General features: G+C 39.8%; 1 non-coding gene across 1 annotated transcript; it reads left to right on the top strand.

Annotated features, from left to right (window-relative positions):
- The first annotated feature begins 16,620 nt into the window (after positions 1-16,620).
- TRNAW-CCA lies at positions 16,621-16,692 on the top strand. The gene has a single exon. It is a non-coding gene; the product is annotated as a tRNA-Trp (tRNA).
- The last annotated feature ends 235 nt before the right edge of the window (positions 16,693-16,927 follow it).

The following is a 16,927-nucleotide window of genomic DNA, read 5'->3' as shown; positions in this document are numbered from 1 at the left end:
CCGACATAAATCACAGCAGGATCCTCTATGACCCACCTCCCAGAATATTGGAAATAAAAGCAAAAATAAACAAATGGGACCTAATTAAAATTAAAAGCTTCTGCACAACAAAGGAAACTCTAAGCAAGGTGAAAAGACAGCCTTCAGAATGGGAGAAAATAATAGCAAAGGAAGCAACTGACAAACAACTAATCTCAAAAATATACAAGCAACTCCTGCAGCTCAATTCCAGAAAAATAAACGACCCAATCAAAAAATGGGCCAAAGAACTAAACAGAGATTTCTCCAAAGGAGACGTACAGATGGCTAACATACACATGAAAAGATAGTCAACATCACTCATTATCAGAGAAATGCAAGTCAAGACCACAATGAGGTACCATTTCATGCCAGTCAGAATGGCTGCTATCCAAAAGTCTACAAACAATAAATGCTGGAGAGGGTGTGGAGAAAAGGGAACCCTCTTACACTGTTGGTGGGAATGCAAATTAGTTCAGCCACTATGGAGAACAGTGTGGAGATTCCTTAAAAAAACTGGAAATAGAACTGCCGTATGACCTAGCAATCCCAGTGCTGGGCATACACGCCAAGGAAACCTTAATTGAAAAAGACACGTGTACCCCAATGTTCATCGCAGCACTGTTTATAATAGCCAGGACATGGAAGCAACCTAGATGTCCATCAGCAGACGAATGGATAAAAAAGCTGTGGTACATATACACAATGGAGTACTACTCAGCCATTAAAAAGAATACATTTGAATTAGTTCTAATGAGGTGGATGAAACTGGAGTCTATTATACAGAGTGAAGTAAGCCAGAAAGGAAAACACCAATACAGTATACTAATGCATATATATGGAATTTAGAAAGATGGTAACGATAACCTTGTATGCAAGACAGCAAAAGAGACACAGATGTATAGAACACTCTTTTGGACTCTTTGGGAGAGGGAGAGGATGGGATGATTTGGGAGAATGGCATTGAAACATTTATAGTATCATATATGAAACGAATCGCCAGTCCAGGTTCAATGCAGGATACAGGATGCTTGTGGCTGGTGCACTGGGATGACCCAGAAGGATGGTATGGGCAAGGAGGTGGGAGGGGGGTTCAGAATGCAGAACACGTGTACACCCGTGGCAGATTCATGTTGATGTATGGCAAAAGCAATACAATATTTTAATGTAATTAGCCTCCAATTAAAATAAATTAATTTATATTAAAAATATAAGTTATTACAAAGGAAGGAGGCAAGGTGGTGGAGGCGTAGGTAGACATAGAGTACACCTCTCTCCACAGAACATCAAGAATACATCTTCAGATGTATAAGATCTCACAGAACAGCAGCTGAGAGCTGGCAGGAGTCTTTGATCACCATAAAGGTATATATGCTGCTGCTAAGTTGCTTCAGTCGTGTCCGACTCTGTGCGACCCCATAGACAGCAGCCTACCAAGCTCCTCCATCCATGGGATTTTCCAGGCAAGAGTACTAGAGTGGGTTGCCATTGCCTTCTCCGAAAGGTATATATAGATCCATGCAAAACCCAGTAGGATGAAGGAAGGAGGGGAAAAAGAGGGGAGTGAACAAGACTGGACCTGCACTGGGGGGGTGGTGTAACTGAAGCAAGGGTCAGATCTTCACATTGGGGCAATGTTTTGGGACAGAGAGGGAGACTTTGAGGCTGTTGGAGAGTGAAGCACTCATCTGTGACAATCTGAATGGAATGAGAATCACAGAGACAATTCTTGCTGCAGCCCTACTTACCCTGGACAGAGATGAAAGTCCCATGGAATGTGTGGCAGCTGGTAGCTGGAGTATAGGGATTAGAGAGCAATCCCAGGGAGAGGTCTGCTGTTGACTGCGGGGAGACAGTCCAAAGGGATGTGAGGGAGGAGATCACAGTGTGAAATGCCTTTGGAAGAAAGCCAGGCTGCCATGGAGGCTAGGCAATACTGCTGAGTCACATACAGGGGGTGGAGCCATCACTATAGCCTCTCTCCCCACATGCTGCTGCCAGCAGTTAATCAATAGAGAAAGGTCCCAGAGAGGGTGGCCCTTTGAGCGTCTGTTGCACCAAGCAACAGAGAAGGACGAGCTAGGGTGGCCCTTTGAACACCAGCTGCCACAGGCCAGAACAAGACTCAAATAGTGCCATACCACCAGTGTTTGAGGCCACCAGCATTCCTGCACACTTGATGCTACCAGGGTCCTCATTATCCAAGCAGCTGTGCCACCTTCATGCTCGATCCCCATTGGGGCAGAGCTGCCAGAGGCTAGACAAAACCCTAAGTTCACCACATCTACCCTGCCCATGGCTTCTGGCTCTCCATGTACCTGGTGCTTCCAGGGTCCTTGCGATCCAAGCAGTTGCACCACCTCCACAACCAGTTCTCACTGGGGCAGACCCAAGTCCTCCAGAGCAGCCTCAGGAGCAAATTCCTATGAATGGCCCACATGCAGAGGTGGTGGAAAAGACCACAACTTAACTGTAGGGGCAGTATGGAAAAAGGATTGAAAACCTTTCTACCAGCTATAAAACCTGCAGATTAAATCCACATGATCAACTAAGCAAACTCTGTGTCTATGGAATATGTAAAAGGGCAATGAGAATTTCCACACAAAAAAATGCCCTAGATCTGGCAGCTGTGGACATTGGAGGCAAGAACATTCAGGAGTAAAGACAGATTACAGTCTAAGCTGTCCCCACAGCAGGTCTAGAGACCAGCCCAGTATTGGAGGCCATCCTAGAGAGATGGACTATGACTCAGAGTGAGGGAAAGGACGCTGACAGCTGAGATTTGAGAAAAACATTTATTATGCTTATATTTTGATTCGTTCTGTAGTTGGTTTTTAATTTTTTTCTTTTTCTCTTTTACTGTGTTTGTTGATTTTATCATTACTATTAACTCTTAAGTTTTGAGAAGTATACAAGCAATAAATGCTGGAGAGGGTGTGGAGAAAAGGGAACCCTCTTACAGTGTTGATGGAAATGCAAACTAGTACAGCAACTATGGAGAACAGTGTGGAAATTCCTTAAAAAACTGAAACTAGAACTGACATATGACCCGGCAATCCCGCTACTGGGAATACACACCGAGGAAACCAGAATTGAAAAAGACACGTGTACCCCAATGTTCATTGCAGCACTGTTTAAAATAGCCAGGACATGGAAGCAACCTAGATGTCCATTGGCAGACGAATGGATAAGAAAGCTGTGGTACATAGACACAATGGAATATTACTCAACCATTAAAAAGGATGCATTTGAATCAGTTTTAATGAGGTGGATGAAACTGGAGCCTATTATACAGAGTGAAGTAAGCCAGAAAGAAAAACACCAATGCAGTATACTACTGCATATATATGGAATTTAGAAAGATGGTAATGATAATGTTATATGTGAGACAGCAAAAGAGACACAGTTGTATAGAACAGTCTTTTGGACTCTGTGGGAGAGGGCGAGGGTGAAATGATTTGGGAGAATGGCATTGAAACATGTATATTATCATATGTGAAACGAATCACTAGTCCAGGTTCAATGCATGAGACAGGGTTCTCAGGGCTGATGCACTGGGATGACCCAGAGGGAGGGGATGGGGAGTGAGATGGGAGTGGGGTTCAGGATGGGGAGCACATGTATACCTGTGGTGGATTCATGTCAATTTGTGGCAAAACCACTGCAATATTGTAATTAGCCTGCAATTAATATAAATAAATTTATATTAAAAAAAAGCCTGCCTGGTATTCATAAAAAAAAGAAAAGATCATATAATGTTTCTCTTTAGATCTTTCAATTTGATAGAATATAATAAATTTCCTACTAATGAGCAAAAAAAAAAAGAATTATTTTAAAGCAAACTTTCTATTTCCTTTATATATTTCTACCTCCACATTGACTTTTTGCAGTTCTGTGAGTTTTTTCTTTTTCAATTTTTTTTGTTTTGTTTTTGGTTTGTTTTTCTTATTGTTCCTTTCCTGCTGCAGTTATTCTTTAATATATATAAATTTTTAAATAAATTTCTATTTAATCTTGTTTTTCTATTTTTTTCTTTTCTTTCTTTATTTCACTCTGTTATTTAGTTTGTTTCATTTTCTTTGCTTTATTTCCCAGTTGGCACTCTGAGCTGGTCTTGTCTTCTGGTTTGTGTTTTAGCTAGTTTTGTTTTTAATTGGTCAACATCATTTTTGGTTTCTTTGCTCACTGGGTCACTCTCATTTATTTTGTATTCTTTGGAATGTTTTGGTTTTGTGTGTGTGTGTTCCTTTGTTTTTGTTATTAGTTGTCTAATTTTGTATTTACCATTTCTCTGGGTTTTTTTTGTTTGTTTGTTTTTTGTTTTGCTTTTTGTCATCGTACTTTTGTTTTAATCCCTTTAATGCCATAGCAAATGGCTTGTGGAATCTCCCTGACCAGTGATCAGGTCTAAGCCTCTGGAGTGCGAGCACTGAGTCCAGGACACCAGACTTCCAGAGAACTCCCGAGCCCAGGGAGTATTAACTAATGAGAACTCCCAAGAAGGCCTCCATCTGTACCAAGACCTGGTATCACCCAACTGTCAACAGCACCCAGTGCAGGATGCCTCATCCAAACAAGCAAAACAAAAACACAAATGCATTCATCATAAGATAATCTTCCCACAGTCACCACAAAATATACTACCTCATACAGCCCTGCCCATAAGAGAGAAAAAGCCTTCTCCTACCAGAACACAGGCAAAAGATCCTCCCAACAAAAAAGCTACACAAACCACTCGACCAAACTCACCCACTGAGGGCAGAAAACAAAAGGAAGAAGAAATACAACCCTAAAGCCTGGGAAAAGGAGATCTCAAATACAGTAAGTTAGAAAAATATGAAAAGACAAAGAAATATTGCACGAATGAAGGAAAAAGGTAAAAACACCCAAGACCAAAGAAAAGAGGAGGAAATAGGCAAATTATCTGAAAAAGTATTTAGAGTAATGATAGTAAAATTGATCCAAAACCTCGAAAACAGAACGGAGAAAGTGCAAGAATTAATTAACACATGTAAAGAGGACCTAGAAGATATAAAAAAATAGGAAGTCAAGAGATACCTGGAGTAACAGACAAGCTTAGCATAGGAGTACAACGTGATGCATGGCAGAGATTAACAGAGTTTTGCCAAGGGAATACACTGGTCATAGCAAACACACTGCTCCAACAACACAAGAGATGACTCTACACATGGACATCACCAGATGGTCAATATTGAAACCTGATTGATTATATTATTTGCAACCAAAGATAGAGAAGTCAGAAGATAGATATACAGTCAGCAAAAACAAGACATGGAGCTTACTGTGGCTCAGAGTATCAGCTCCTTATTGCAAAATACAGGTATAAATTGAAGAAAATAGGGAAAACCACTAGGCCATTCAGGTATGATCTAAATCAAAACCTTTATGATTATAAAGTGGAGATGACAAATGGATTCAAGGGATTAGATCTGGTAGACAGAGTGCCTGAAGAACTATGGACAGAGCTTCAAAACATTGTACAGGAGGGAGTGACCAAAACAATCCCAAAGAAAAAGAAATGCAAGAAGGCAAAATCTGAGGAAGCCTTACAAATAGCTGAGAATAGAAGAGAAATGAAAAGCAAAGGAGAGAGGGAAAGATATATCCATTTGAATGCAGAATTCCAAAGAATAACAAGGAGAGATAAGAAAGCCTTCTTAAGTGAACAATTCAAAGAAATAGAGGAAAACAATAGAATGGGAAAGACTAAAGATCTTCTTAATCAAGTTAGAGATATCAAGGGAACATTTCATGCAAAGATGGGAACAATAAAACACAGAAACAGCAAGGATCTAAAAGAAGAAGAGGAGGCAAAAATACACAGAACAACTGTGCAAAAAAGGTCCTAATGACCTGGATAAAACCAAAATGATGTGGTCACACATCTAGAGTCAAACATCCTGGAGTGTGATGCCAAGTGGGCCTTAGGAAACATTACTGTGAATGAAGATAGCGGAGGTGATGGAATTCCAGTGGAGCTACTTCAAATCATAAATGATGATGTTGTTAAAATGATGCACTCAGTATGCCTGGAAAACTCAGCAATGGCCACAGAACTGGAGAAGGTCAGTTTTCATTCCAATCTCATAGAAAGGAAATGCCAAAGAATGTTCCAACTACCGTATGATTGTGCTCATTTCACATGCTAGCAAGGTAATGCACAAAAACCTTCAAGTTAAGGCTTTAACACAACATGTGAACTGAGCACTTCCAGATGTCCAAGATGGACTTAAAAAAGGCAGAGGAGCCAGAGATGAAATTGCCAACATTTGTTGGGTCAGAGAAAGCAAGGTAATTAAAAAAAAAATCTACTTCTGCTTCATTGACTATGTTAAAGCCTTTGTGTGGATCATAAAAAACTGTGGAAAATTTTTAAAGAGATGGGAATACCATAGCCTCTTACTTGCCTCCTGAGAAATCCATATACAAGTCAGGAAGCAACAGTTAATAACTGGACATGGAACAGTAGACTGGTTCAAAGTTGGGAAAGGATTATGTCTAGGTTGTATACTCTCACCCTGCTTATTTAACATATATGCTGAGTACATCATGTGAAATGCCAGGCTGGGTAAATCAAAAGCTGGAATCAAGATTTCTGGGAAAAATACCCTCAGATTTGCAGATGATATCACTCTAATGGTAGAAAGAGAAGAGGAGTTAAAGAGCATCTTGATGAAGGTGAAAGAGGAGAGTGAAAAAAGCTGGCTTAAAACCCAATATTAAAAAAACTAAGATCATGGCACCTGGTCTCATCACGTCATGGCAAATACATGGGTAAAAAGTGAAAACATTGACAGATTTTATTTTCTTGGGCCCCAAAATCACTGCAGATGGTTCCTGCAGCCACAAAATTAAAAGAAGCCTGCTTCTTGGAAGAAGAGCTATTGCAAACCTGGACAGTGTATTAAAAAGCAGAGACATTAGTTTGCTGACAAAGGTCCATCTAATCAAAGCTATGGTTTTTCTAGTAGTCATGTATGAATGTGAGAGTTGGACCTTAAAAAAGGCTGAGCACTGAAGAATTGGTGCTTTCAAACTGTGGGGCTGGAGAAGACTCTTGAGAGTCCCATGGACAGCAGGGAGATCAAACCAGTCAATCCTAAGGAAATAAACCCTGAATATTCATTGTAAAGACTAATGCTGAAGCTGAAGTTCCAATACTTTGGCTACCTGATGCAAAGAAGTGACTCATTGGAAAAGACCCTGATGCTGGGAAGGATTGAGGATAAGAGGAGAAATGGATGGCAGAGGATGAGATGGTTGGATGGCATCACTGACCCAGTGGACATTAGTTTGAACAAACTCCAGATGATAGTGAAGGACAGGGAAGCCTGGAGTGCTGCAGTTCATGTGTCACAAAAAGTTGGACACGACTTAGTGACTGAACAACAACAATAACAATTTGAAAAGGTATTAGCACATTTAATGAATATTTTTTACTTAGGAATGCATAACAATATATCCCAAGTCTTGTTGGCTTAAACAACATTAAACATTTATTACCTCATAGAGTTTCTCTGGGTTAAGAATTTGAGAATGACTTAGCTGAATGATTCTGTCTTATGACTTAGCTGAATGATTCTGTCTTAGAGTCTTTAATGAGGTTGCTGAAAAAATGTTGGTTAGGGCTGCAATTTAACTTTTTTCTTCCCTCTGATGACTAAAAAATATTCATAACCAAAACATGGAGAGTTATGCTTTATTCAGTGGGAAAGTTTTAGGACTTTAAGCCCAGGAGGCAGCTTCTCAAGTAAGCCTGAGCAAACTGCTCTGAAGAGGTGAGGAGGGAGTTAGGATATATATGAGTTTTGCAACAAAGGGCAGGTAACAAGAACAAAAGGTTTCTGTTAATAAAAGAAAGCTAGATATCTCAAGTTAAGGAATTTAGCACTTTCCTATATATGGGAAGATGCAAGAGCCTGGGCTCACTGAAATCATTCCATTGATATGTACCTCAGTTTATCTGAAGTCAGTATCCTGCATTTTTATATCCTGAGTTTCCTCAGGGTCACCATGGGGAATGGCTGTAGTCTGATGGTTGCTAATTGGCAAGTATTCTTTGTTTCCTTCTTGAGTTTCCTCAGGGCTCACCAGCTCAACATCAACATTGATGACTGTGACATCCTTTGTTTACTGATAAGTCAGACAATATTCCATTTGTCACACCCTTTGTTGAGATACAACATTGTGTAAGTTTGACATAAAACATTATGTAAGTTTAAGATGCACAATGTGATAATTTGATACACACATAGATTTCAAAATATTTACACCAATAAGATTAGTTAACATAATCTTTACCTCACATATTTATAATTTTTATTGTTGGTATCATGATAATATTAAAACTCGACTCTCATAGCAACTTTCAAGTATACAACAATACTGGTGACGGCAGCTGGCAACCACCATTATAATCTCCTTGTCTATGAGTAGGATGTTTTTAGAGTCCACATATAAATAAGATTATACAGTATTTATCTTTTTCTGTCTGATTTATTTCACTTAGCATAATGCCCTCAAGGTCCATCCATGTTGTTATAAATGACAGAATTTCCATACACCTCCCCCCACACACACATATTCTTTATGCATTCATTTAGCAATGGATGCTTACATTGTTTCTATGTCTTGGCTGTTGTGAATAATATTGCAATGAACATGAGAATGCATATACATTTGAAATACTTAAAGATTCACAGAAGTTAAAATGATAGTACAGAAGGGTCCCGTGTACTCTTCACTCAGTTTACCAATGGTGATATACAGTTATTTCACACTCCTCTTTCACTTTCATCAAGCAGCTCTTCAGTTTCTCTTTGCTTTCTGGTGTAAGGGTGGTGTCATTTGTGTATTTGAGGTTATTGATGTTTCTTCCAGTGGTCTTGATTCCAGCTTGTGCTTTATCAAGCTTGGCATTTCACATGATGTATTCTGCATATAAGTTAAATAAGAAATGTGACAATATACAGCCGTGATGTACTCTTTTCCCAATAAGGAACCAGTCCGTTGTTCCATGCCCAGTTCTAACCGTTACTTCTTGACCTGCATACAGATGTCTTATGAGGCATGTAAGGTGATCTGGCAATCCCATCTCTTTAAGATGTCTCCACAGTTTATTGTGATGCACAGAGTCAAAGGCTTTGGAGTTGTCAATAAAGCAAAAGTAGATTTTTTTTTTTTTTTGAACTCTCTTGCTTTTTTGATGATCCAGTGTATGTGGCAATTTGATCTCTGGTTCCTCTGCCTTTTCTAAATCCAGCTTGAACATCTGGAATTTCTTAGTTCACGTACATCTGGAAGTTCTAGAACATCTGGAAGTGCTAGGATCATGTTAAAGCCTCTCTTGGAGAATTTTGAGCATTACTTTGCTAGTGTGTGAGATGAGTCCAATTGTGTGGGGCGGCGGCCGAGAGTGCCAGGCTGTGACAGTGCAGAAGTGATCGAGAGGAGCTACCCCACATCTGAGGTCAGGGGTGGCGGCTGGAAGCAGCTACCCCATGCCCAAGGAGCGGTGGCTAAGCGGGAGCAGGAGGGCCAAGAGGAGCTACTCCATGTTCATGGTTAGGAGGGGTGGCAGTGAGGAAATACCCTTGGTCCAAGGCAAGGAGCAGCGGCTGCACTTTGCTGGAGCAGCCATGAAGAGATACCCCACGTCCAAGGTAAGAGAAACTCAAGTAAAAGAGTAGGTGTTGCAAGAGGGCATCAGAGGGCAGACAAACTGAAACCATAATCACAGAAAACTAGTCAATCTAATCACACTAGGACCGAAGCCTTGTCTAACTCAATGAAACTAAGCCATGCTGTGTGGGGCCACCCGAAATGGGTGGGTCATGGTGGAGACGTCTGGCAGAATGTGGTCCACTGGAGAAGGGAATGGCAAACCATGTCAGTATTGTTGCCTTGAGAACCCCATGAACAGTATGAAAAGGGAAAATGATAGGATACTGAAAGAGGAACTCCCCAGGCCAGTAAGTGCCCAATATGCTACTGGAGATCAGTGGAGAAATAACTCCAGAAAGAATGAAGGGATGGAGCCAAAGCAAAAAGAATACCCAGCTGTGGATGTGACTGGTGATAGAATCAAGGTCTGATGCTGTAAAGAGCAATATTTCATCGGAACCTGGAATGTTAGGTCCATGAATCAAGGCAAACTGGAAGTGGTCAAACAGGAGATGGCAAGAGTGAACGTCGACATTCTAGGAATCAGCCAACTAAAATGGACTGGAATGGGTGAATTTAACTCAGATGACCATTATATCTACTACTGCAGGCAGGAATCCCTTAGAAGAAATGGAGTAGCCATCATGGTCAACAAAAGAGTCCAAAATGCAGTACTTGGATGCAATCTCAAAAATGACAGAATGATCTCTGTTCGTTTCCAAGGCAAACCATTCAATATCACAGTAGTCCAAGTCTATGCCCCAACCAGTACCGCTGAAGAAGCTGAAGTTGAACAGTTCTATGAAGACCTGCAAGATCTTTTAGCTAACACCCCCAAAAGATGTCCTTTTCATTATAGGGGACTGGAATACAAAAGTAGGAAGTCAAGAAACACCTGGAGTAATAGGCAAATTTGGCCTTGGAATATGGAATGAAGCAGGGCAAAGGCTAATAGAGTTTTGCCAAGAGAACGCACTGGTCATAGCAAGCACCCTCTTCAAACAACATGAGAAGACTCTACACATGGACATCACCAGATGGTCAACAATGAAATCAGATTGATTATATTCTTTGCAGCCAAAGGTGGAGAAGCTCTATACAGTCAGCAAAAACAAGACCGGGAGCTGACTGCCTCAGATCATGAACTCCTTATTGCCAAATTCAGACTGAAATTGAAGAAAGTAGGGGAAACCACTAGACCATTCAGGTATGACCTGAATCAAATCCCCTATGATTATACAGTGGAAGTGAGAAGTAGATTTAAGGGACTAGATCTGACAGAGTTCCTGAGGAACTATGGACTGAGGTTCATGACATTGTACAGGAGACAGGGATCAAGACCATCCCCATGGAAAAGAAGTGCAAAAAAGCAAAATGGCCATGTGAGGAGGCCTTACAAATAGCTGTGAAAAGAAGAGAAGTGAAAAGCAAAGGAGAAAAGGAAAGATATAAGCATCTGAATGCAGAGTTCCAAAGAATAGCAAGAAGAGATAAGAAAGCCTTCCTCAGCGATCAATGCAAAGAAATAGAGGAAAACAACAGAATGGGAAAGACTAGAGATCTCTTCAAGAAAATTAGAGATACGAAGGGAACATTTCATGCAAAGATGGGCTCGATAAAGGACAGAAATGGAATGGACCTAACAGAAGCAGAAGATATTAAGAAGAAATGGCAAGAATACACAGAAGAACTATACAAAAAAGATGTTCACGACCCAGATAATCATGATGGTGTGATCACTGACCTAGAGCCAGACATCCTGGAATGTGAAGTCAAGTGGGCCTTAGAAAGCATCACTACGAACAAAGCTAGTGGAAGTGATGGAATTCCAATTGAGCTATTTCAAATCCTAAAAGATGATGCTGTGAAAGTGCTGCACTCAATATGCCAGCAAATTTGGAAAACTCAGCAGTGGCCACAGGACTGGAAAAGGTCAGTTTTCATTCCAATCCCAAAGAAAGGCAATGCCAAAGAATGCTCAAACTGCTGCACAATTCCACTCATCTCACATTCTTGTAAAGTAATGCTCAAAATTCTCCAAGCCAGGCTTCAACAATACGTGAACCGTGAACTTCCAGATATTCAAGCTGATCTTAGAAAAGGCAGAGGAACCAGAGATCATATTGCCACGATCCATTGGATCATGGAAAAAGCAAGCGAGTTCCAGAAAAACATCTATTTCTGCTTTATTGAGTATGCCAAAGCAAACAGGAAGCCAAAGAAAGCTGGAGTAGCAATTCTCATATCAGACAAAATAGACCTTAAAATAAAGATTACAAGAGATAAGCAGGGACATTACATAATGATCAAGGATTTATCCAAGAGGAAGACATAACAATCGTACATATATATGCACCGAACATAGGAGCACCCCAATACTTAAGACAAACACTAACAGACATAAAAGGAGAAATTGATAGTAACACAATAATAGTCAGTTCAGTTCAGTTCAGTCGCTCAGTCGTGTCTGACTCTTTGAGACTCCATGAACCACAGCACTCCAGGCTTCCCTGTCCATCACCAACTCCCAGAGTTTACCCAAACTCATGTCCATTGAGTTGGTGATGCCATCTAACCATCTCATCCTCTGTCGTCCCCTTCTCCTGCCTTCAGTCTTTCCCAACATCAAGGTCTTTTCCAATCAGTCAGCTATTTGCATCATGTGGCCAAAATATTGGAATTCAGCTTCAACATCAGTCCTTCCAATGAACACTCAGGACTGATTTCCTTTAGGATGGACTGGATGGATCTCCTTGTAGTGCAAGGGACTCTCAAGAGTCTTCTCCAACACCACAGTTCAAGAGCATCAATTCTTCTGCACTCAGCTTTCTTTATAGCCCAACTCTTACATCCATACATGACCACTGGAAAAACCATAGCCTTGACTAGATGGACCTTTGTTGACAAAGTAATATCTCTGCTTTTTAATATGCTGTCTAGGGTGGTCATAACTTTCCTTACAAGGAGTAAGCATCTTTTAATTTCGTGGCTGCAATCACCATCTGCAGTAATTTTGGAGCACCCCAAAATAAAAGAAGATTTTAACAGCCCACTCACACCAATGGACAGATCATCAAAACAGAAAATTAATAAGGAAACACAAGTCTTAAATGATAGGTTATATGAGATCAATCTCACTGATATCTTTAGGATATTCCATCCAAATGCAGAAGAATAAACCTTCTCAAGTGCACATGGATCATTCTCCAGGATAGACCACATCTTGGGTCACAAATCAAACCTCAGTAAATGTAAGGAAATTGAAATTATATCAAGCATCTTCTCTGGTCACAATGCTATGAAACTAGATATCAATTACAAGAAAAAACTGTAAGAAACACAAACACATGGAATTAACACGTTTCTAAATAATCAACAGGCTACTGAATAAATCAAAAAGAAAATCAAAAAATTTATTGAAACAAATAATACGATGAAAACACGACAACTCAAAACCTATGGGATGCAACAAAAGCAGTTCTAAGAGGGAAGTTTATAGCAATACAATCCTACCTCAAGAAACAAGAAAAACATGGAATAGACAACCTAAGTTTACACTCTCTTTAACCATTGCAACAAAAGGCATCGAATACCTAGGAATAAATCTAACTGAAGATACAAAAACCTTGTATTAGAAAACTATAAGACACTGATAAAAGAAATCAAAGATGACATAAACAGATAGAGAGATATACCATGTTCCTAGATTGGAAGGATCAATGTTGTGAAAATGACTATACCACCAAAAGCCATCTACAGATTCAATGCAATCTCTATCAAATTACCAATGGTATTTTTCACAGAACTAGAACAAAAATTTCACAATATGTATGGAAACATAAAAAGACCCTAAATAGCCAAAGCAATCTTGAGAGAGAATCAACTTTCCTTACCTCAGACTATACTACAAAGCTACATTCATCAAGACAGTATGATACTGGCACAAAAACAGAAATATAGTATATAAACCAGTGGAACAAGATAGAAAGCCCAGAGATAAACCCATGCACCTATGGTCACCTTATCTTTGACAAAGGAGGAAAGAATATACAATGGAAAAAAAAGACAGGCTCTTCAACAAGTGGTGCTGGGAAAAATGGACAGCTATGTGTAAAAGAATAAAATTAGAACACTTCTTAACATCATACACAAAGATAAACTCAAAGTGGATTATAGACCTAAATGTAAGACTAGAAACTATAAAACTATAAAACTCTTTGACATAAATCAGAGCAAGATCCTCTATGACCCACCTTGAGAATAATGGGAAAAAAAGCAATAAACAAATGGGACCTAGTTAAACCTAAGCTTTTGCACAGTGAAGGAAACTGTAAATAATGTGAAAAGACAAATCTCAGAATGAGCAAAATAATAGCAAACAAGACAATTGACAAAAGATTAATCTCCAAAATCTACAAGCAGCTCATTCAGCTCAACACCAGAAAAACAAAAAACCCAACCAAAAAGCGGATAGAAGTCCAAAACAGACATTTTTCCAAAGATGACATACAGATCACTAATAAACATATGGAAAGATGCTAAATATCACTCATTATTAGAGCAATGCAAAGCAAAACTGCAGTGAAATAACACCTCACACTGGTCAGAATGGCCATCATCAAAACATCTACAAACAATAATGCTGGAGAGGGTGTGGAAAAAAGGGAATCGTCTTGCACTGTTGGTCGGTATGTAAATTGATACAGCCACTATGGAAGATGGTATAAAGATTCCTGAAAAAGCTAGGAATAAAACTACCATATGACCCTGCAATCCCACTATTGGGGATATACCCTGAGGGAACCATAATTGAAAAATACACATGTACCCCAATGTTCATCGCAGAACTATTTACAATAGCTAGTACATGAAAGCATCCTAGATTTCCATTGACAGATGAATGGATAAAGAATATATGGTATATTTATACAATGGAATATTACTCAGCCATAAAATGGAATGCATTTGACTCAGTTCTATTAGGGTGAATGAGCCTAGAGCCTATTATACAGAGCAAGTCAGGAAGAGAAAGACAAATATCTTATGTTAACACATATATATGTAATCTTGAAAGATGGTACTGAAGAACCTATCTGTAGGGCAACAGTGGAGACACAGACGTAGAGAACAGACTTGTGGACAGAGTTGGGGAAGGAGAGGGTGGAATGAAGTGAGAGAATAGCATTGAAACATATAACTTATCATATGTAAAATTATACAGCCCGTGAAAATTAACTGTATAATAGAAGGAGCCCAAATCTGGTGTTCTGTGATAAACTAGAGGGGTGGGATGGGGTGGGAAGTATGGGCAAGAGGGAGGGACATACATATACCTATGGCTGATTCATGTTGATATATGGTAGAAACCAATACAATATTGTAAAGCAATTATCCTCCAATTGAAAATAATTTTAAAAATCATGAAATTATTGGTTCCAGTTGAATTCTTTCCTAAGTAGGAGAAATCTGAGATTGATGACTTTCAAGGATGAAAATGCTGCAGTCCTGGTTGACAGAGACTTATTGAGATCTCCTAGGTGCTGTTGCCTTCCTCATAAAAAGTCCATGATATCACCAGGGTGGGGATTATTATCCTCTTTTGAACAGAGGAAGAAACCAAAGTTAAATACTTTTCTTTTCTAGGTTACATAGCCAGTTAATAGGAATGTGAGAACTTGAACCTAGTTCTGTCTGCCAGTGCATTACTGTTTTTGAAGAGTTCATCAATAGATTCATCTCAATTCATGAATCTGGGACGCAGCTAGAACTTGGAAGGCAGTTTTGGAAATGCTTACTGAGGGCCTCACATTCAACACATTGGAGTTTGGACTATTCCTGGTAGATGGTGGGAAGCCATAGAAAGATTTTAAACAGTGGAAGTGACTGTGCCTATTGATCGTTCTTCCTTGCCACTTTAGCACTCACTGTTTGGCACTTAAAACCAAGCTGACAAGTTAGTTTTACACTCCTATCAGCAAGTCAGAGCCTGGTAGTTTGTGGTCAAACTGTTTATGTACTTTCTTTTAACAGCTTTCTCTCAGTTGCTTTCTGCTTTACTTAAGGGCATTCCAGTTATTTCCATCTGTCCTCTATTAGTGGCCAGACTTAAAGAAGGCTGGTCTGTCCCTGCCCCCTCCTCTGCCTCTTCCTGACTTAATGAAAAAGCTGGCTTCTTTAAGTCTGAAGTCAGACCCAGCCAAACAAGCAAAGACACAATCTCTTTGGACATGGAACACTGAAATGGTGATTAATCTTCTTCCTGAACATTCTTGTCAAACGCTTACTTCACCTCACACTTTTTTCATTTCTCAAAAAACATCTGGTTTGCAGCTTTTTTTCCTCTTCTTTTCTATGTGTTGCCTAATTTCTACCCTCCTCCCCTCATCTATTTTTGCTACTTCAGGAAGAATATTCTAAAAGCAAGATGAGGATATCAAAGAGCCATAAGCCTGGTATTATCCTAGGTCCCCATTACAGCTTTATGAGGGAAGGAGGTTAGAGATCATTCCCATATTACTAAAAGAGAGAAAGAAATGTTTCAGAAACTGCCTAGAATTTAATAGAGCAAAGATCCAGGGACCTCGATGTGTGCCATGCTTTTTTAAGGATGTAGACATCGAGGCTCAGAAAGCTTAGGTGAGTTGGTGAAGGTTGCAGCGTTAGCACACATTGTGAAGCCAGTCTTGGTTTCTTATGGTGTGGAAAGTCAAGAACTCCTGTACACTACAAGTTTTTATTTTGTTTGTTGTTTGAAACTTGTTCTTTTGAAATAATTTTAGACTCATTAGAAGTTGCAAAAAAAGTACAAAAAGTTCCTGTGTATGCTTCACCCAGATTCCTCCAGTGATAATATCATCTTATATGTCCATGGTACTTTTTCAAAACCAGAAATTGACATTGGCTCAATAATATGGGGCTTCCCTGGTGGCTCAGAGGTTAAAGCATCTGCCTCCAATGCAGGAGACCCAGGTTCGATCCCTGGGTCGGGAAGATCCCCTGGAGAAGGAAATGGTACCCCACTCCAGTATTCTTGCCTGGAGAATCCCATGGACAGAGAAGCCTGGTAGGCTACAGTCCACGGGGTCACATAAGAGTTGGACACGACTGAGCGTCTTCACTTTCACTTTCTTTCAATAATGTGAACTACACCACATACCTTTGTTGTGGGGTAAACTGTGCCCCTCCCCACCCCTAAATTCACATGTTTAAATTCAATCCCCCAATG

The sequence above is a fragment of the Bubalus bubalis genome, chromosome X, assembly GCF_019923935.1.
Source record: "Bubalus bubalis isolate 160015118507 breed Murrah chromosome X, NDDB_SH_1, whole genome shotgun sequence".
In the NCBI taxonomy this organism is placed as follows: Eukaryota; Metazoa; Chordata; class Mammalia; order Artiodactyla; family Bovidae; genus Bubalus; species Bubalus bubalis.
This window is presented reverse-complemented; position numbering and strand designations above follow the sequence as displayed.